The sequence below is a fragment of the Ambystoma mexicanum genome, chromosome 9 (assembly GCF_040938575.1).
Source record: "Ambystoma mexicanum isolate Mex_15411 chromosome 9, UKY_AmexF1_1, whole genome shotgun sequence".
NCBI classification, from domain to species: Eukaryota; Metazoa; Chordata; class Amphibia; order Caudata; family Ambystomatidae; genus Ambystoma; species Ambystoma mexicanum.
This window is the reverse complement of record NC_090931.1, coordinates 1,535,950,436-1,535,971,796: the sequence shown is the minus strand read 5'-3', so window position 1 is coordinate 1,535,971,796 and position 21,361 is coordinate 1,535,950,436.

Genomic DNA, 21,361 nt, shown 5'->3' with positions numbered 1-21,361 from the left:
TGATAGCTGCGGCCAATTAAGTCCGTGTGGAAGTGACTGCGGGCCTTTGAGCTTCCCGCGGGTCAGAATCTGATAGCTGCGGCCAATTAAGTCCGTGTGGAAGTGACTGCGGGCCTTTGAGCTTCCCGCGGGTCAGAATCTGATAGCTGCGGCCAATTAAGTGCGTGTGGAAGTGACTGCGGGCCTTTGAGCTTCCCGCGGGTCAGAATCTGATAGCTGCGGCCAATTAAGTGCGTGTGGAAGTGACTGCGGGCCTTTGAGCTTCCCGCGGGTCAGAATCTGATAGCTGCGGCCAATTAAGTGCGTGTGGAAGTGACTGCGGGCCTTTGAGCTTCCCGCGGGTCAGAATCTGATAGCTGAGGCCAATTAAGTGCGTGTGGAAGTGACTGCGGGCCTTTGAGCTTCCCGCGGGTCAGAATCTGATAGCTGAGGCCAATTAAGTGCGTGTGGAAGTGTCTGCGGGCCTTTGAGCTTCCCGCGGGTCAGAATCTGATAGCTGAGGCCAATTAAGTGCGTGTGGAAGTGACTGCGGGCCTTTGAGCTTCCCGCGGATCAGAATCTGATAGCTGAGGCCAATTAAGTGCGTGTGGAATTGACTGCGGGCCTTTGAGCTTCCCGCGGGTCAGAATCTGATAGCTGAGGCCAATTAAGTGCGTGTGGAAGTGACTGCGGGCCTTTGAGCTTCCCGCGGATCAGAATCTGATAGCTGAGGCTAATTAAGTGCGTGTGGAAGTGACTGCGGGCCTTTGAGCTTCCCGCGGGTCAGAATCTGATAGCTGAGGCTAATTAAGTGCGTGTGGAAGTGACTGCGGGCCTTTGAGCTTCCCGCGGGTCAGAATCTGATCGCTGAGGCTAATTAAGTGCGTGTGGAAGTGACTGCGGGCCTTTGAGCTTCCCGCGGGTCAGAATCTGATAGCTGAGGCTAATTAAGTGCGTGTGGAAGTGACTGCGGGCCTTTGAGCTTCCCGCGGGTCAGAATCTGATAGCTGAGGCTAATTAAGTGCGTGTGGAAGTGACTGCGGGCCTTTGAGCTTCCCGCGGGTCAGAATCTGATAGCTGAGGCTAATTAAGTGCGTGTGGAAGTGACTGCGGGCCTTTGAGCTTCCCGCGGGTCAGAATCTGATAGCTGAGGCTAATTAAGTGCGTGTGGAAGTGACTGCGGGCCTTTGAGCTTCCCGCGGGTCAGAATCTGATAGCTGAGGCTAATTAAGTGCGTGTGGAAGTGACTGCGGGCCTTTGAGCTTCCCGCGGGTCAGAATCTGATAGCTGAGGCTAATTAAGTGCGTGTGGAAGTGACTGCGGGCCTTTGAGCTTCCCGCGGGTCAGAATCTGATAGCTGAGGCTAATTAAGTGCGTGTGGAAGTGACTGCGGGCCTTTGAGCTTCCCGCGGGTCAGAATCTGATAGCTGAGGCTAATTAAGTGCGTGTGGGAGTGACTGCGGGCCTTTGAGCTTCCCGCGGATCAGAATCTGATAGCTGCGGCCAATTAAGTGCGTGTGGAAGTGACTGCGGGCCTTTGAGCTTCCCGCGGGTCAGAATCTGATAGCTGAGGCCAATTAAGTGCGTGTGGAAGTGACTGCGGGCCTTTGAGCTTCCCGCGGGTCAGAATCTGATAGCTGAGGCCAATTAAGTGCGTGTGGAAGTGACTGCGGGCCTTTGAGCTTCCCGAGGGTCAGAATCTGATAGCTGAGGCCAATTAAGTGCGTGTGGAAGTGACTGCGGGCCTTTGGGCTTCCCGCGGGTCAGAATCTGATAGCTGAGGCTAATTAAGTGCGTGTGGAATTGACTGCGGGCCTTTGAGCTTCCCGCGGATCAGAATCTGATAGCTGAGGCTAATTAAGTGCGTGTGGAAGTGACTGCGGGCCTTTGAGCTTCCCGCGGGTCAGAATCTGATAGCTGAGGCTAATTAAGTGCGTGTGGAAGTGACTGCGGGCCTTTGGGCTTCCCGCGGGTCAGAATCTGATAGCTGAGGCTAATTAAGTGCGTGTGGAATTGACTGCGGGCCTTTGAGCTTCCCGCGGATCAGAATCTGATAGCTGAGGCTAATTAAGTGCGTGTGGAAGTGACTGCGGGCCTTTGAGCTTCCCGCGGGTCAGAATCTGATAGCTGCGGCCAATATTACGTGTGGAAGTGACTGCGGGCCTTTGACCTTCCCGCGGATCAGAATCTGATAGCTGCGGCCAATTAACTGCGTGTGGAAGTGAGTGCGGGCCCTAGAGCCTTTGACCTTCCCGCGGATTAGAAACGTGATATCTATTAACTGCTTGCTGCTGGCCGAATATTGAATATTGAATTATGAAATAACTTGTGAAATTGGAGATGGCAGTAAGACATCGTCGGGGGGCTCAGTATACCCATGAAAAAGTTGCTGTGAATAAAACTGTATTCCCCACACGGTAATCTGCACCAATTTGAATAAATTACAGCATTGGACTGTAAGCACCACCACGGCTCAATTGTAGCATAAAGGAGGACCTACTAGTAACCCTACGACATCTCGTTGTGTGATAACTCTATTGGTACAAGCTGTTAGGCAATATATTTGCAACAAAGCTTAGCAATATCCAACAAGGACACAGACGCTAAATTTAAAGGATGCCGCCAGCTCAAACAAGGAAAAAACAGTTGACACAATCAACATCGACTGTAGCAGTGCTAAAAAATACAGACCAACAAACAGAAAGGAAGAAATAAGGTCTCTCAGTTGCAAACTCCACAATCACTTCCTGTAATATTGGAGGGGCCATCAGGAGACTTGATTAGTTTGGCAGATACAGTTAATGAAATACCCCAACAAAATCAACAAGAGCTTCTCAATGCAATTTGCGCTGGTTTGGGAATAGCAGAGGCTGAATAATCAGCAGCAGCTAGAAGCAGCGAAAAAGTGTCTAACATTCTACTTGGGGCTACTATAAGACCTCACGTCCCTCAATCAGACAACCACAGTAAGGGGGTGAAGATGGACACGCCAGGCGCCTCACATAGGCTACATACCTTCTTTAAACCAGTGAGTGCAAGTACTGTTGCGAAGAAAGCACGACCACACTCTGTAAGGAACGATGTTGGAAACAATATGAGTGATATAGGTTTCTTGGAAGGGGCTGGAGAGTTAGACAGTGCTGAAGTGGTGGTAATTGAGGATATTATTATGCAGCTGAGACCATCCTCTAATATGGGTTATCCAGCGTTAAGTCCTGCAAGTTCTCAAGGACAGTGCTATGCCAATAGTATGGCAGGAACGCCTTCTGAAATGGTGGAATTAATGTCTTTAAGTAACTTAGCACAAGGGCCGGATGTGAGTAGAACAAATACACTCCACCGTACGCTACTTGAAGCAGATGAATGCATAAAACACTCATCTCCTTCTATTTGTCGCGGAAGGATAGGTCAGGGGCAACATGCTCGCCTTGGAAGCAAGACGACGTGGAGCAACCCAGGTTCGATCCCTGGGTCCGTGCTTAGAAACCTCTGGGTAATAAGCACATTATAAATAACCAATTACTATCACAAATATCGGCATTAAACACCATAAGGAGCGCACAAGTAGCTCTGTATGATAATATCAGAGATGAATAAGAGCTCATACTCTGATTTTGTCTGAGCTAAATGTAAACATTGACATATTAAGTTCAAGCCACTTTGGTATGAAAAGAACAGCAAAAACCTTTTTGGAAAAAGCTGTGGGAGCGAGTGATGAGGCAGAGCCAGTAGCTACTAACCCAACAAAAGAACTTGGGATGGAAAAAGTACCATTCCCAAAGATATCTAAAAAAGCAACAAAAACAACAAAGAATAGTAGAAGGAATCAACTAAAGAAAGACTCAAGAAAGTACCGAAGAGTTGTGCTACTGCATTCGGAGAGTAAAGATGCAGGAAAAAGGGACCAAGAATGGAGTGAAAATAGGGAAGGTACAAGTTCAGTAAATGAAGGAAAGGCAAGGGCGGGCAGAATCGAAAATGCCTCGACTCTGATTGAAGTTGGAGAATACTTGATAGAAGACAGTGATAGCTCTAATCAAACATGTAATGTGAAACATGGAGCAGAGGAAAGACTCATGTCCCAGGACCAGTTCTGAACAAAGATGAAGGAGGTTGGAGTAACGATCGCAAGGTCAGCGCTGGTGACCAAGGAGAGAGAAAATAAGGCTGGGACGTCATCTAGTAAGCCTGATGAAAATGTGAAGGACAAGATTGATATGACAGCGCTGTTGGCCAAGGAGAGAGAATAAGGCTGGGACGTCATCTAGTAACCCTGGAGAAAATGTTAAGGATATGATTGATATGATAACAGCCAATGCAAAATGGGCAGTACTATTCTCGTCTCGTACGGCTGCTCATGGTCTGACTGTCCAGACACAGGCAGGTGCTGTATCCACACAAGGCCAGAAACCCGGCCCCGTAATGTCCATAAACAGACCATGTTCTATTCAGGATACAGCTATAGACGCCATGGCCAGGTCAGAGGAAGGCCGTATAATGCAGGTTCAGCAGCAAAGCATGAAAGGCCCGATTGAGGGAGCGGTTCGGTCCTGTAAAAGTGGTGACCAAATAAGATACCCAACCAATTAGAAATTCTAAATTGGGTCTGATGCAGCCAATCAGGACAAAAGAAAATCCTGATGGAAAGACATATAGGATCCAAGATCAGAACATTATGTATTTGGAAATGTAGCCCTATGTTGATACCAATATTGTGCTTAATAGATCTACTATCTTGACGCTACTGAGGCATGCCTGTCTGGCAGTCTGGCAAAAATATCCTCAATGCATATTGTATGTTAGCTTCCCTTTCGAGGACAGGTGTGACCTCGCAGAAGTGGGCTGGAGGTCGTACTTTGTCAAACGTATTGTATTAGAAGAAAGAGAGGAAATATAGAAGTTTGGGTGTGTGGTCTATGAAGAGCCAGGAAGTGAGAAATATTCTTTGTGAATCGTATTATGGAATTAGGCAGTGTGATAATGGAAAGAAGAAAGCGGAAGTAATTAATGTGATGGAGGTTACTGATGTAGGGAATACGATGGAGGTTAGAGGTGCAGGTGGGAGCCTATTGACAGCTAACCCCCTAATTGAACAACATGGACTGGTGCAAACAGTCCTTCAATTGTTAAAACATGAATTAATGGGAACAAAGGGGCCTCAAGCGAATCTGTGACACAAGGGAATCTGAAATGTCTAGATTAGAACAGAAGAGGATTTAAGAGCTTCTTGGGGCTTGAGGACACCAATCATACTTTCACAGAATATGATATTATAACATGTCTGGAAACCTAGCTAACTACCACCTTATGCCGTGATGGGTCCAGTATAATGCAGCAAGTAGCTAAGAAACCCAACAAACGTAGGCCAATGGGTGGATTGTCGGTGGCTTCAATGAACTCCAAAATAACATCATCCCACATAGTCTCTGATGATATAGAGGGGATCCTTGCTGTAGAAGTGGAGAATGTCTGTGAGGGTAAAAGAAAGAAGCTACTGATGATCAACCTGTACTGGAATAACCAGCTGGAAACATTAGGCAGCTACATCCATCATATCTTTCAAATGATTGGTGAGTGGAAAATGGAGGGAGACGCTTGCGGGGGACCTCAACACAGATTGTGTCAATCATGATACTTGTTGGAAACACATTGATCGAGTGAATGGGCAAAAATGGGAGATTCTGTGAATGAAGGATGAAACAATGGCTGTCAACAGAAAAATGGCCCCCACATGGAAACGGGGAACGTCTCACTCCACAATTGACTATATGTCATTTTGTCAAGACCTTTATTAGATCTGTGTGACCAATTCCTAGTGAAAAAGACCGCCTTAAGCGATCATGATTTGCTGATCACTACCTTAGCACTGAAGGTAAATTGCTCTGCAACCCTTGCACCAGTGGATCTGATGGTTATTCCAGCCGCAAACCGGATTCGGAAATACTGATGCAAGGGTGTATCATTGAATTAGAAATTGCAAAACTATATAGAAGGAGCAACCGAGGGGGCTTTGATTAATGACTGCTCAGTGGAAAAGTTTAGCGACTTTCTTTTGTCCCAAGGAACACCAAATCTATTTATTTATTTATTCAGATTTGTAGAGCGCGCAGCAGCCCGTAGGCATCATGGCTCTTATTACAGACCGAAAGCTTGGTTACAGGCAATGGACAGAGCACAACAAATTCAGTTACATGCATATAGTTTTACATAGAATCTTTTGCAAGGGTAAGAACATAGAGAGGGTTAGATTAAAAGGGAGGTTTTGATTTTTTTCCGGATATAATATGTAATCCCTTGGCATAAACATGCCTTTGACAAAGAAGTCTGGCTAAATAAGAAAAAATGAATTATTATCGGAGGCAGCTTAAAATGAATGAGTATGGGTCAACACATTGCCAGTCACAAAAAAAGGCTGTTCATTTAGCCTATAAACGTTGGCTAAGGAGCCATAGATATCTGCTGAACAATAAATCTGCGGAGACGATGTAGAAAGTACTTCTCAACAATGATACTAAACAGTGTTGGTCCTTGTTGAATAACCTCAATCATCCGCAATGCCTTATGCAATCAACAAGTGTATCTGAGGCCACATGGATTGCCCCATGGAGCATAATTAATGGAGATGCATAGGAAGGGTCCAGCCAAGTGGCAGATACCAGTATACCCTGGATCTTGATTTTTTGGTCCTCCTGATATTGAGGGATTAATCATAAAAGCTTCACAATGCAGAATTATGGGCACGTTTGTTGAATCTTCTCTTCAAGGACATCCTGAGGAAAAGAAAGACGCCACAGTTACGGAGAGAGTCTGTAATTGTACCTAATCACAAGGAGGGGGATCGCTCTAAGCCATTAAACTATCGCCCAATTGCTTTAGATACCGATAGCAAATATTTGTGCCCTTAGTCTTTTAAAAATTGTAACGATTGGGTAAAGGAGAAATGTATCCTACCAAAAGCACATACAGGATATCGTAAAGGTATGGGAACCACCCTAAATGGTCTGATCTTATCAGTCCTAATGGATCAAATTGTCAAGGATTAAAGAGGTAGTCAGATAAGAATTGTTGTTGCCCTAATAGACTTCTCTAAAGCCTTTGACCTTGTCGATAGGGTACACATTTATAGAAGAAACTCAATGCATGGGTTATTCCGTCGTCTCTATTGGCAATCTATTGGCAATATTAGAACACATCCATCAAGCGACCTGGATTAGAATAAGATTAGACCTAGAAGGTGTATTAACATCGCCAATTAGGACCCACAAAGGCCTACGTCAAGGCTGTATATTTGTGCCATGCTTATTTAATCTTTTCATGGCAGATTTCAAGATGTAAATAGAGGGAGTGGGCCTGGTCTCACCTAAAGTAGGAGGAGAAGCTATAAATTGCTTGGTCTATGCAGATGACCTGGCACTTATGGACCCGGTAGGGTTGTAGCGTCTGTTTATAAAAACTCCTGGATATGCAAAAAGTAATGGTCTGGTAATTAATCAGAAAAAGTGGCAGGTGATACATTGATCCCACCCTAAAGCTTCACAAGCAAAATACACCTGGCAAGTAGATAACATTAAGATACCGCCTGAAAGAGAAGTAATCTACCTAGGTGTTCAGGTTACTGATAAAACATCGTGTGAGGACAGTGAGAATCGAATGCTGCACAAAAGTGGTCACCAAATGAAGAAGATCGTCTCTAAATACTGCAAATTCACAATAAAACCCTTCATCACATACTATGTGGGGAGATTACTACCCAATATACTACATGGAGTGATAGTGAACACAACAAGTCTAATTATACCATGGGTAAAAATAGAGGGCTTCATATGGAAAAGGGTACTAAGTTTAACAAGTGGGACACCAATGCCGTCAATTCTCTATGAATTACGTTTGTTGTCATTGGAATACTGGGTCCAATGGAAACTCCACACCTTAGTAACAAAAATCCTCTATCCCACTGCACATACACTCTTTGTAAACTTAGCTAAAGAATTGGAGTTAAAGATATCATCCCTTCTTATGGCAATGGTTAATAGAGCTGACCCCATTTTGGTAGAATGCAGTAAAGATCAGAAAGAGATGTTTGAAAAGCCGAACGCAGTAAGAAAAAGAAAGACTGAAGGAAGCAGATTGAATTAAAACGATTGCCTTAGTAAGAAATTACAAAACCTTTGCTACTTTTGACAGGATCGAAAAACCAGTGGGAATGCGGCCAACTTATTTGAAGCAATTCCTGTGTCCAAGAATACAGAGTCAATTTTTGCGCTTCCGTCTGAAACTTTTGCCCACATGCGAAATCTTGGCCAATAGAAAAAGGGATGTAGAGACACGTATTGCTACTGCAAAATGACCAAAGAGACCCTATATAGTTTGATGGTGGAATGTTCATTGCTAAGAGACATTAGGACATGATTCTTGATTTTTTGCATTAAGTAATGAAGATTTGGCACAAGTACTTTGGGAGAGGCTAAGTGCGAGCAGTGAAGTTTTTCTAACTACAGAGGTTATTAGAATGTTGGATGAATTAGGATTTACTAGAAAGTATTTTTTTTAAAAGCATCTGTAGATGCTGTGATGAATTGTATAATGCACTGGATAACAACAGTTTCATTTTCTACTTATGTGGCTTTTTGCCGATAACTACAATGCAGCTTGGTTTATTTTTGTATTATAATTGTATATTATGTGATATTGTGAATGAAATGTTGAATGTATGTTTTCATTATTTATATCAAAATGACTGTGATGGGAGATTGTCTTATCTAGGAACTTGTTTTTAGAATTTCTAAATTTCGTTTGCTATGAATTATGCAAGTATTATTTTATGTGTAAAAGTTCTAATTTTGAACATAAACACAATAATAAAATGACAAACAATTAATAATTAATAGATTGTCCAAAATCCACAGAGTTAAATTCACACAGGTGTGTTTGGTCGGCATCAATTGGCCTGCAGAGTGAATGTAGCTCCTGGCAATTTCTTTACTAGGTCACGATCAGTAACTCCTGGTCAGAGAAAGATGTCGACACAGAGGGGCTAGGTCCAGTTCGTCCTTCATGAATTTTAATTTTCCTGATCAAAGAACTGCTATACAGCTACCACCCACCGCTCCCCCATTCAGTAATGTATCACAATGTCAATTAGTCCCTCAATTAACTCTACCCAAAACAGGAATGGTCTCATATCTCTCTACCAAATGGGCACAATGTGAACGCTGTAACAAATCGTCCATAATTCTCTGACACCAAGACAGTTGGTTTTCCTCTTCTGTAATGCCATGACAGACTGAAAACAATGATGGTGTGCCATAGTAGCCATCAATTTCAGTTCTAGAGTGACTAGCTTTTGGTCAGTCATTTCCTTTGCTATGCCGTGTACTCGTTTCAAAATCACCCACCTTAAGTCCTCACGAGAATGACCCTTCTCAACACAATATCTAACCCTGGGGGCTTGTGACACCTTAGCCTTAATACAGCTCCTATGTTCAATCATCCGAGTCTTACATTTGCGGTTTGTCTTGCCTATATAATATAAGCTTCATGGACATGTAATCATATATACTACGTTAGTGCTATTGCAGTTACAAAACTCTGCAATTAACCATTTAGGTGAAATTCCAATGTCCACTTCTTTTGTCACTGAAGTAAACTGACACATAAGACAACCACCACATGGATGGTTACCCACAACCAAAGGTAGACCCCACAGAATGGTTTGTTTAACTATGGTCTGACTCTTCTCTCTGGAATCATTTCTAATAAGGACGTTTTAGGTTATGGCTTTTCTTAAAAGCTACCAAAGTGGTTGGACTTTCCTTGTTCCAATTCTTAGAAAATACATTTTGGATCTTGTAAAATAAATTCCAGAAAGTGTTCACAAACACCAACGGATTCTGTCTCTTATTTTCCTTAGGACTTTGTTCCAACAGAGCTTCTATGCCGGTTTTGCTGATTCTTTAACCAGTCTTTCAGGATAACCCCGTTGAAAACGTTTATTCTGGAGCACATATGCACTGTCCACAAAATGTTCTTTCAGGCTTCTATGGCGTTTCAACCTTAAGAACTGCCCGGAAGGTCAATTGTTTTAAAGGTGTTTGGCGCGATGGCTCAAAAAATGGAGCAATGCATTGCGATCTGTGGTTTTGCTGTAAGGTTTGACTCGTAGGGCACCTGCTTGATGCAGAATCGTAATATCCAGGAAATTGATTTCTACGTCTTTAATTTAGTTTCTCTGGTGTTATTTGCATTTTGCCAGGGTATTCTGTATGTACAGTGAAGTTTGCCATAGAAACGAGGGACACAATGTTGTACCTGTGGACCCGTTTTCTAGTCCCTTTCCCATCACCATGGATGGATATGTTTTGAAGGTGAATGGGAAATACTAGCTAGTCCTTTCTTTACGCCTATGGGAGCGTGGATTTGCATATAGCTCGTGCAATTGTTGTCTGTGGTTAGCATTTCTTTGTCATGAGTGAGTTAGAGGATTCCTGTTTGACACGGATTTGGAGCTATGACAGTAAGCAGACCCTGGCTTTATTATGTTTTCTCTCCTTCTTTAGATTTGGGATGGTCGCGCTATCAGTAGCGTTTTTGTTCCAATCACAGTGTTTTCAGTTAAGTCAGTATTTCCCCAACACCTAGACATGTTTTCCGCCTGAGTTTTTTGCTTAGAGGTACTAGCAGTTTTTTGGCCATCAACAAGTAGATTTTCCTCCGGCTGCTACGTACGTTCCGCGGGTATGATGGAAATTATTCTCTGCGCCTGAGATATATTTGAAGTAAAGCCGTCAGTTCCCCTAATACCGTTTTGCTGTTCCTACAACATAGACACGTTTGCCTTGATGGTCTGGTTGTTTAATAGCTAAAACATTGTATCATGATGTTGGAGGAAGCAAAACATTGTTTTTTAAAAAAAAATATATATATTTTAAAGAAGCAAGGCAGTAAAAGTCATTTTGGATTTTTATGGGACATTCCAAGAAAATATGGGTCCTCGCGTGGCCATGTTGCCCTGAAGCACGAAGTAGTGTGTGTGCTCAGAGGGGTAGCTGTCTAGAGTTTTTTCTCAATAGCTGATGAATCTGATAGTCTATGGTTTTACACTGAATGAGATGATAATGTAGTCCTTGGTTTGAGGTTGTTTTATACAGTGTATCTACTTGATGCCCATTTGAAGGGCTTTTGAGGAGTCGTTGAAGTCTGACCTGAACGGATTTGAGATGTCATTCTCCAGTAATGGATTTTATGAACATTACAAATTGAAGGTATTTTTCAGCAGACATGTCGTGCTAAGGAGTACGTTTGGGACACAGAAAAGGGTGGCTTTATTAATTAAGAATTACCCAGTAATATTGATGGAATAATTTTGTGCTAAATAAGAATCATATGATGGTGCCTGAATAAGCTGTTCATAAGTTTGTAACACATTTTTATATGTTTTTTATAGATTTTCATAAAGAATCTCAAACAGGAATTACCCATACCAGGACACACGTGGTTGTTTTAATTTCACAGAATTGAAATTAAAAAACAGAATCCCCTGATGAATGTCAGACATTAACAAGTCATGTGACAGAAACATGTTGGGCTATATGTAGAACACAACAAATGTTTTAAAGGTTCTTGATGTTTAGTGTTGTTGGGTTTTTTCAACCAAATGTCTTGTATTTTGCATTTATGTGTTATGTGTGATTGTCTTTCCAACCTGGTTTTAGGGTTATACAAATCTTTTTTATATACAAAAAAGAAATGTATACTAAAAAAGAATAAGTATTGTATGAAATGGTGTATTTCTAAATAAAAATGTATATTTTTATACCTAGTATGATTTCTTGTTGAAAATATGTTTTTGGGTTTATGGACAAGCCTTTTTCTTTTTTGGCACCACCATGTGTGTATGCAAGATAAAAATGATAGGTTCTGGTTTACTTATATGAATATATTGTACGTTGTCGTGGTGTCCCCAGACAGTGGAAATCAGTAGGTCTGAGCAATAGTCCTTATTATGGGGACCGTTTTTTTAGTTTCACCTATATTGAATTCATATCACTATTAGCACACATTTTTTAAAAGGGAAATTTACAAACCAAGATGGCCATAATGGCAAAGAATAATGGGACCATGTCTCTTTTTGGAAGTAGGAGCGAAGGCTGCTGACAAACGGCCAACGTTGCAGATGGCCACCTGCAGAAGGGCGACCTCTCCCTTTTTCCCCTCCTCCTGTCTACTTTCAGAAGAGCCACCCCTGTGGTACCCTCCCGCATACCTGCCCCCTCTCATCCTGCTCCCCCTCCGACAGCACTTACCTGTCCCTTGCCTGCCCATCTTCCTAGTCTGCCCATCTTCCTAGTCTGCTAGCGAGAGGCGTGTTTACCGCCACCGTTATTTCCGGACCGACTGACTTGTAATGAGGCCCTCTGTCCTTCTTTGATGTTCTCACCCTGGGTTGTGCTGGTGCGCTGACTATCTAAAAGGGATAGGAAGGAGAGCAAGTCTTACCCTAGTACTACAATGGAAATACTATTTTTAATTAAAAACACAAAATGGGATAACTATTCCCATAATTTTAGTCACGGTATAGGGGAGCAGTTCACGTGGGACTATTTGCGCGTGGTATAGGACCGTATAATTTATTAACCCTCCGTGAAGTGTGCTTGACTTCACCATGAACTTAGATTCATAAAAATCAAGAGAGACAGGAGAAAAAAGCATCTCTCGTTGGGTATTAACCTTAATACTCGATGTGGCAACTGTTTCTTTTACATCAGCCTCGGAAAATCACAATAACCATTGTTGCATTTCTCAAGAAGTGGTTGGAATGGGCATGATTAATGCAACTGCAACCTTTTATCGTGTCATATAGGCACTGGACAGTAATGATAGTTATTTGGTATGCATGTATCTCTCTTAGTTTGGGGACATCTGCTAAATTTCTGGTCGACCGGTTTCAAAGACTTCTTTTTGAGGTCATCTTCTTCAGGACTGATTTCTAGGGGCAGTTGTCGGACCACCCGGTCCACTCATCACAGGTGGTGCAACCAGCACCCCTGGGCTCCTTGACACAGCCATAGGATACTTGGTGCTGGTTCCGGAGCAGCAACTCACTGTTGCTTCTTTACCTTTGCTAGGCTGGTGGCCGAGGGGTATTCCTGTGTTCCTCTGACTTCTTACTGGCCACCATGCATCACACACCCATTTCCAACCTGTAGCCTCACCACCTTGCATTCGCTCTTAAAAGTTCACTGTTAGGCTTTCTTCAGCCTTTGCTGTGTTATTTGGAGTCCACTTTTAACTCAGAGTTGAAATTATTTTGTAGGTGGTTTAATTAAGTTCAGCATGCAATGTATAACTGTTCATTTTAATATTAAATAGAGCTTTAATATAATCGTCAAGGTGCGCTGGTATTATCTCAATGTAAAGTGTGCCTTCCAGTTCAGTGTTCAATATGGATTGGCTTTTGAATGTTAAATTTGCCTTTAGTTCAATGTTCAATGAATGTATGCTTTTCATTCATTTGCATGAACCGTCGCTCACTTGTGGTCCTTTTTAAGCTCCCCAGTGCTGGCACGCCCCTCGGACACTCGCAGGCCTTTCCTGCTTTCACCATGTGGTTCTTGCGGCTTCCTTTCACTTCCTGAATTCGGAACCAGCCACCATGTGCTCCCTGCTTCACACCGGCACCTCTGCTGCTGGATTCGGACGCTGACAACATCCACTGCATTCAAGGCTCCCTGGCAGCTCCTGCTGCACACGCTGTTGTTCGGAGGCTCCCAGGTTCGTGGAGAATATGGGGCCCACTTATATCAGGTTCCACAAATCCTCTGGAACTTCCGCTAGCATCCTGGTCTCCTCTCTTGGACCACCACAGCTCCCTCCGCTCGCGGTCTCCTGCTGCTCCACCAGTTGCTTCACCAGTCGTTCACTGTGTCGCTCTCCCCGTTGCTCTCTTCCCTGCTGGGCCGGTCTCCATTTATACACCTGCAGCCCCTTAATAGGCTGCAGGTGTGGAACTCTGTCTTGCCTGACCACAGTTACAAGGAAATGCCTGACCCTCATAATTCTGTGCAGGCAAGCCTACAGATAAGGGGTGTATCAGCCACTTTTACTCCCTAAAAATATGCAAATACTCCCAAAAAATAGAAATAGGTAGTACAAAATGAAGAAACTGATATGTAGAGCATTGTGCCCCTGCTTTCACCCACACAGCTCCATGGATATGTTTGGACCAGTAGTGCACGTCGTATTGCAGGATGAAAGTACAAACTGCCTGATCGGAAGATGTTAACATGTATCTTTTAATGTGCATGTACATATAGGTGCAAAGAAATAATTATTACCAAAACAAGCGAATGTTAGGCTCCCCCTCCCTCTACCGTGCATAGCAGTCAGCCGACTGTGGGAGCAGTGCAGATGTGAAACAAATGCTGCACAACACCTCAAACATTAGTTTCTCATAAAAACCAATGCATTAAAAACATACTTACTGCACATATAAGATTCAAATATTAAGACCATCACACGATTCGTAAAACATCACAAAATTACCACAACAATGTGTGGTGTACAGATTTCACACAGAACATCTAGATAACAAATAGCAGAAAACCTTCCAAAGGACAGGTAAACAGGATTTTATTTATAGCACTATAATGCACTAACCCAACTTTTTGCACTTATGCACTTTAACGAGTAAGCAAAATCCCTTTTGCATATCCTTTGGAAGATTTGCTGCTATTTGTTATGTAAGTTTGGAACTTTGGAACTCTATCCTTGACTCAATAAGAACCATATCTCCCTTCCATTGCTTTAAGACCAACACCAAGAAGTGGCTACAATCCCTTGACCATTGACCCCGAGGCTTAGACCCACTACCTCACTTGGCAACCCATTCCGCTATCAGTAATAGGAATTTAGGATACTATTCCAATGAATATATCCACATTGCTGCCACACTATTCTGTAAATATCTGTATTTACCTGTACATATCTGTATACGCCTGCTTATTGTATATTTCTGTACTTGATGTCTTATCACTTGTAACCTTGAAACCTGTTCTGCGCCCTGATGCCTACGGGCCCGGCGCGCTCTATAATTGAATAAACTAAACTAAGTGTTCTGTATGAAATCTGTACACCACACATTGTTGTGGCAACTATGTGATGTTTTAAGAATCGTGTAATGGTCTTCTACTCTCTATTTTAAAAAATAGAGAGTAAATCACTCCCACTTCCAAATCATATCTGGAGCACTGCTTGCAGGCATCTTCTTCGTCCCAGTACCAAAAAGGTGGAAAGGGGTAATCTTCATTCCTCTTAGTTGCATCTTCTTTGTGGCAGTACTATCAACTGTTATATAGGGAGAGTTGAGGGGAAATGGCTTATAATAAACCATAAAGGTTGGGGAGGGTTAGGATGGTTGTCAGTAGGGAAAGGGGGATACCATGTGTCATACTCTCTATCCTCAAGTCCCCTCCACCAAGGTGATCCTCCCTTGCTTGTCCACCCCCAGCGTCAGGATCCAAAAGTGATGGTCTTTCCCTGGCCACCTGCGCAGAGGATCCAAGGGGAGTAGGAGTGAGAATACCCTCAGGTTTCTCACAATAGTCACTCATGAAGAGACAAACAAACCTGTGCACGCTGGCAGCAATCCAGGTCAGATCACGCTCACCAAAGGCAAACAGAAATACTGTTCAAGCACATGACAGATGACACGATTGCACAGAAGTCCACCAAAGTGCCCTAAGAGTAGCAACCTGATCTCAAAATCCAGCATCTCTTGAAGATGGCGCGGGGTCTAAACCTTACTTCAGGACAGGGGGGGAATAACAGCACCCCTTTAAGGTATGCCGCTAGTTAAACTCATTCACTCCATCCATTACAACATCAGTGGACAGTGCCCATATCCTTTCAATAATTCTGACCGTCTTTGGAGTGGCGCAAACACTACCTTAATCTCTCTGCAAGGCTAATCTAATGAGCACAAACATGGGAAAGTCCCAGTTATCTGTGCACACTTGGCCTGCCATCAGCAGTGAATGCCAGGACTGAGAATGGGCACAAATGGCTAGAAAGTCTTGTAATGAGAAGTGGCCCTAATCTTCAAGGCCCGGGCCTCAATATCACAGATGACATCAAGAATTCGGTTAGGTAATTCCTTTTATTACCGTCAGATTTCACAACTTGGCTGACAATGGACTGCAGGAAGGCCAGACTGAGGGAAGTCCCTGGTCTATCCCTCAACCTCCCAGGGCCCCCTCCGCATAGTCCAGGCTTTCCTACTCCTCAGCCGGTCATAAGGCAAGACTCTAATATCTGGAACTAGCTTACGCTCCACATAAATGATCTAGTCTTAACTGTTACCGTACTCTAACTATACCCGACAGTATGACATCCAGAGGGGTCTTGTCTTGCTCACCCTTTATCTGTCTGGCCTTACTCTTGACCGTCTTCCTCCATCTCTCTCTTTCTCTCTCCTTTCCTGTCTCCCCTCTCTCTACTACCCCTCCCTCAGATCTCTCCTCCTACCTCTCTCTCTCTATGGCATGTCCCGCTCTAGTCCCTGCTATTTTACTCTCTCCTAACTCTCCTCCTCGCTGATCTTTCAGTCTCCTCACTTCTCGACACTGGTCTTCTGTCTTTTTCATTCTCACGTCCATTCTCTCTTTCACCCCCTCTCTCTTTGCATTAATCTCGCCTGCTAACATCTGTCTTCAAGCTCTACTTTCACTCTCTGCTATCTTCCCCTCACTGTGTTCTCCAAGGCTGGTGAGAGGGTCTCTGAAGCTCTTGGTTCTGTAATTAAAAAAATAACTCTGGCCAGACAAGAGGCTGATTGTTCTGGTGTGGCAGACAGTGGTACCAACATCAAAAGCATGCCAGGCTCGCTTAAGAGGTACAGGGACTGACACCCTCCCCCACCAACTCCCTTACCCCACTTCTGTAATAGGATTGGCTCTGGCATGTGCACTGGTAGGCCTCTTACCACACACAGGTGGTGAGGGGTGCTTGTTCCCGCCCCTAACAGTGTCAAGACCCTGTCACACTGAGCAATCCGTCTCAGAGAAATAGGCCATACCTCCTTATCTGAGAATCCTTCAAAGGTGACATACAGCTGCAGGGCAAAAAGCCCCTTGAATGTCAAATGGGTACTGGCCCAACTTGCAGGGGTCAATCCGTTGCAGCCGTTTTGCTCATCAGGCTGGAAAGAAGAGTTCAGTGCGGGGTGAGAAAGATGGTGGGGGAAAAGGTAGGATGCGGGTAAGAGAGGGCAGGAGTCAGTGAAGCAGGGAGTGGCGGGGTGTCACACACAATGAGGGAAATAGATGCGTGGGAGAGAATGGGTATGGCAGCGGTGTTTTCCGCATTAGAGGGGGGACCTTAAGGGGAGTGGGTAACTAAATGGTGTCCTGCTGTGGCAGGAAAGCCAATCCCAGGAAGAGGGGCATCAGCAAACACAGCCTGCGAGAAGACAGGAAGAACCCCCTGTATCAGGGCATTTTTCGAGATTTTGGATATAGACTGGCGAGATGGGCAGGGAGGCGCTCAGGGACAGATGTTGTGTTACATGATATCATCTGTGGCGGGCGAGGAATTCGTTGAACAGATGAGTCTTTAGTCCCTCCCAGAATTTCAGGAGTGCTGAGGCAAGTCTGCTGTCTGTTGCAATATAGTTTCGGATCCTCGGGGTGTAGTTAGAGGGCTTGACTTCTGTCCTTCTCTTTTTTTAATTTATAGTGTGAAGTCTCACGACAACTATGTTTGTGCATTCTAGGATATAGCTATGGGAGTATATTGTGTATTAGAGGATGTCCCCCTTATGGGGGCTAACACTCCAAATTACACTTAAATGCACCCCCATGGCCAAGGTTGACAGAGCTCCCAGGCCAGACTTTCCGACTGATATTAAGTGGCCTGTCTGACTTGTAGGGTTGAGGGAGTAGTTGCCAATGGGGCTGGGTGTAACCCTCCTCCCCCTGCTACATGATGTGGGGCCAGTAGGTGGAACAGGGAGGGTCGCCTCGACGCTGTGAGTTGAGTCTCATCACCTTAAGCAGGGGCATACCCCGGTCCCTTTAGAGGAGCTCCAATCATCTTCACTCAATCACCCCTGTGGTAGAACCAGTCACAAAGGTTGCTACCTGCAGAATATCCTAAACTTCCATTACACACTAGCCGTTTTTGCATGCCATTAACAAACCCTGATGGCAGGGGAGTTGCTAGGTCTGGAAAAGACCCGGGGCTAAGCTGAAGTCGGAACTGTTGGGACTGGGGGCTAGCTAGTCTTTTGGCTGTAGCTCCTGAGATTCTATCCGGGGCTACAACCAAAAGATCAGGGGCTACAGCCCCCTTAGCCCCCCCCTAGCAACGCCCCTGCCTGATGGTGGAGCACTGGCGACATCGGCAGGATGGCTTTGCCAAGTCCTGCCTGCAAAGATAAAAATTATGTGACAATCCGGGAAACATGGTCCACTGTGGGAATACTGGTCCTCACCTGCTAAAAGCAAGGGCATACAACCACACACCACAAAACCTTTATTCTACTGACTCACATACATGGCTGAGCAACACAGCATGTAGGCACAGGTTACAGAGCTCTGATGCAGCAGGCACTTTTTGACAGTAGTGTGAGTGTTTGGAGTCGGAAGAAGTGTTCTGGAGGCAGTTGAAAGTGGAAAAGGAATGAGACTGTGGTGAGCAGAGAGCAGGCAAGTGAGGAGGAGGAGGAGGAGGAGGAGGAATAGTGTACGGAGATGGTGGGAAGGAGCTTTGTAGGCAGTTCGAAGGAGAGCTAACAGAGAAGATGAAGTGCCAAGGAGCTTGGAAGTGACACAAGCAAGAAGAATGTCTTCAGGGAAAGGTTAGAGGTGACATCCAGAGAGAAACCAGGGGAGAGGTGGAAACGTATATTCACGGGGTCTGAGATGCCATGGGACATCAGAAAGAAGAGTGTGTTCAGGGAAAGGTCATAGGTGAAATCCAGAGAGCGGTGAAGTGTGACCAGGAGGAGCTTGGAGAAGAAACAAGGGCCGAGGTGGAAACAGATATTCACGAAGCGTGAGATGAAATGGGACAACAGAAAGAAGAGTGTGTTCAGGGAAAGGTTAGCGGTGACATCCAGAGAGAAACCAGGGGAAAGGTGGAAACGTATATTCACGGGGTATGAGATGAAATGGGACATCAGAAAGAAGAGTGTGTTCAGGGAAAGGTCAGAGGTGACTTCCAGAGAGAAACCAGGGGAAAGGTGGAAACGTATGAGATGACATGGGACATCAGAAAGAAGAGTGTGCTCAGGGAAAGGTCAGAGGTGACTTCCAGAGAGAAACCAGGGGAAAGGTGGAAACGTATGAGATGACATGGGACATCAGAAAGAAGAGTGTGCTCAGGGAAAGGTTAGAGGTGACATCCAGAGAGAGGTGAAGTGTGAGCAGGAGGAGGTTGTAGAAGAAACAAGGGCAGAGGTGGAAACATATATTCACGGGGTCTGAGATGACATGGGACATCAGGGAAAGGTTAGAGGTGACATCCAGAGAGAGGTGAAGTGTGACCAGGAGGAGCTTGGAGAACAAACAATGGGAGAGGTGGAAACGTATATTCACGGGGTCTGAGATGACATGGGACATCAGGGAAAGGTTAGAGGTGACATCCAGAGAGAGGTGAAGTGTGACCAGGAGGAGCTTGGAGAAGAAACAAGGGCAGAGGTGGAAACAGATATTCACGGGGTCTGAGATGACATGGGACATCAGGGAAAGGTTAGAGGTGACATCCAGAGAGAGGTGAAGTGTGACCAGGAGGAGCTTGGAGAAGAAACCAGGGGAGAGGTGGAAACGTATAATTCACGGGGTATGAGATGACATGGGACATCAGAAAGAAGAGTGTGTTCAGGGAAAGGTCAGAGGTGAAATCCAGAGAGAGGTGAAGTGTGAGCAGGGGGAGCTTGGAGAAGAAACCATGGGAGAGGTGGAAACAGATATTCACGAAGCGTGAGATGAAATGGGACAACAGAAAGAAGAATGTGTTCAGGGAAAGGTTAGAGGTGACATCCAGAGAGAAACCAGGGGAGAGGTGGAAACGTATGAGATGACATGGGACATCAGAAAGAAGAGTGTGTTCAGGGAAAGGTCATAGGTGAAATCCAGAGAGCGGTGAAGTGTGACCAGGAGGAGCTTGGAGAAGAAACAAGGGCAGAGGTGGAAACAGATATTCACGAAGCGTGAGATGAAATGGGACAACAGAAAGAAGAGTGTGTTCAGGGAAAGGTTAGAGGTGACATCCAGAGAGAAACCAGGGGAGAGGTGGAAACGTATGAGATGACATGAGACATCAGAAAGAAGAGTGTGTTCAGGGAAAGGTCATAGGTGAAATCCAGAGAGCGGTGAAGTGTGACCAGGGGGAGCTTGGAGAAGAAACAATGCGAGAGGTGGAAACAGATATTCACGAAGCGTGAGATGAAATGGGACAACAGAAAGAAGAATGTGTTCAGGGAAAGGTTAGAGGTGACTTCCAGAGAGAGGTGAAGTGTGACCAGGGGGAGCTTGGAGAAGAAACCAGGGGAGAGGTGGAAACGTATATTCACGGGGTCTGAGATGCCATGGGACATCAGAAAGAAGAGTGTGTTCAGGGAAAGGTTAGAGGTGACACCCAGAGAGAGGTGAAGTGTGACCAGGGGGAGCTTGGAGAAGAAACAATGCGAGAGCTGGAAACAGATATTCACGAAGCGTGAGAAGAAATGGGACAACAGAAAGAAGAGTGTGTTCAGGGAAAGGTTAGAGGTGACATCCAGAGAGAGGAGAAGTGTGACCAGGAAGAGCTTGGAGAAGAAACAACGGGAGAGGTGGAAACGTATAATTCACGGGGTCTGAGATGCCATGGGACATCAGAAAGAAGAGTGTGTTCAGGGAAAGGTTAGAGGTGACATCCAGAGAGAGGTGAAGTGTGACCAGGAGGAGCTTGGAGAAGAAACCATGGGAGAGGTCGAAACGTATATTCACGGGGTCTGAGATGACATGGGACATCAGGGAAAGGTTAGAGGTGACATCCAGAGAGAGGAGAAGTGTGACCAGGAGGAGCTTGGAGAAGAAACAACGGGAGAGGTGGAAACGTATATTCACGGGGTCTGAGATGACATGGGACATCAGGGAAAGGTTAGAGGTGACATCCAGAGAGGTGAAGTGTGACCAGGGGGAGCTTGGAGAAGAAACCATGGGAGAGGTGGAAACGTATATTCACGAAGCGTGAGATGACATGGGACATTAGAAAGAAGTGTGTGTTCAGGGAAAGGTCAGAGGTGACATCCAGAGAGAGGAGAAGTGTGACCAGGAGGAGCTTGAAGAAGAAACAACGGGAGAGGTGGAAACGTATATTCACGGGGTCTGTTATGCCATGGGAC